The sequence below is a fragment of the Symphalangus syndactylus genome, chromosome 9, assembly GCF_028878055.3.
Source record: "Symphalangus syndactylus isolate Jambi chromosome 9, NHGRI_mSymSyn1-v2.1_pri, whole genome shotgun sequence".
In the NCBI taxonomy this organism is placed as follows: Eukaryota; Metazoa; Chordata; class Mammalia; order Primates; family Hylobatidae; genus Symphalangus; species Symphalangus syndactylus.
The window spans coordinates 50,177,450-50,178,965 of NC_072431.2; positions in this window are offsets into that span (position 1 = coordinate 50,177,450).

Sequence of the window (1,516 nt, forward strand, 5' to 3'; positions counted from 1 at the left end):
CTGTAGTCCCATCTACTCAGGAGGCTGAGGCAGGAGAATGGCATGAACCCAGGAGGCAGAGCTTGCAGTGAGCCGAGATCATGCCACTGCACTGCAGCCTGGGTGACCGAGCAAGACTCTGTCTCAAAAAAAAAAAAAAAAGAACATTGATCAGTTAGGGTGGGGCAGAAACAAATCACAATGTGGAATGTCATCAGTTAAGCTATTTTCACTTCTGTGGATCTTCACTTGCTTCAGGCCATCTGGATGTATACATGCAGGTTACTGGGGATATGGTGGCTTAGCCTGGGCTCAGAGGCCTGACATTCCTGTCTTCTTATATTAATAAGAAAAATAAAACAAAATAGTGGTAAAGTGTTGGGGCGGTGAAAATTTTTGGGGGTGTTATGGAGAGATAATGGGTGATGTTTCTCAGGGCTGCTTCGAGCGGGATTAGGGGTGGCATGGGAACCTACAGTGGGAGAGATTCAACTGAAGAAGGATTTTGGGGTAAGGGGTGATATTGTGGGGTTGTTAGAAGGAGCATTTGTCATATAGAATTATTGGTGATGGCCTGAATGCGGTTTTGTATGAATTGAGAAACTAAACGAAAGACACGGGGTCCGAATAAGAGAAGGAGAAAAACAGGTATTCAAGGACTAAGAATTGGGAGTACCCAGAGCATCCAATTACAGAGTGTCAAAGGGGGTTCAGTGTAATTATTTGCTTGGTTGGCGTGTTTTTGGGCTCTATCCTTGAGTTTTTTTATGTTGTCATAGACCAGGCCAGATTGATTTAGGTAAAAACAACATTCTTCATTTAAAAATATACAGAGTCCCCCCCAACTTTTTTTTTTTTTTTTTTTAGCAGTGAGTAAGTCAGGGCCTCCTTGAATTTGGAGGAAAGAGAAATGCAAAGCCAGCAACTGTTTGTTAAAGAAGGATTAGAAAGGGCTAGGAGAGAGGGACTGAGATTGATAGTGTGGTGGAGATGGCTGGGGAGAGGTAGAGGGTGGCATAAGAATGGGAACGAGAATAAGAGTAAGTATAAAAGTAAAGAATAGGACTTCATCAGGGTGAAAGTACTGGAGGGTACTTTATCACTGAAGATCTTCTATCCACTTCAAGATAGACTTAAGGGTGGCGATTTGAGGTAAAACCAGGAGCCACTAAATACCAAGAGCCTCAGAAACTGAGGTGGGAAGGCCAAACTGAGGAATTATTTCTGACAGAAGGGAAGAAATGACCATGGTGGCCTTCTCAGACCCTGTGGGAAAGGCCTCTACCCACCAAGTGAAAGTGTCTACCCAGACCAAGAGGTATTTTAGTTTCCTGACTTGAGGCATGTGAGTAAAGTCAATTTGCCAGTCTTGGGTGGGGGCAAATCCCTGAGCTTGATGTGTAGGGAAGGGAGGGGGCCTGAACGATCCCTGAGGAGTAGAATAGCAGATGGAACACTGAGAAGTGATTTCCTTGAGGATAGATTTCCACAATGGAAAGGAAATGAGAGGTTCTAAGAGGCGGACTAGCGGCTTGTA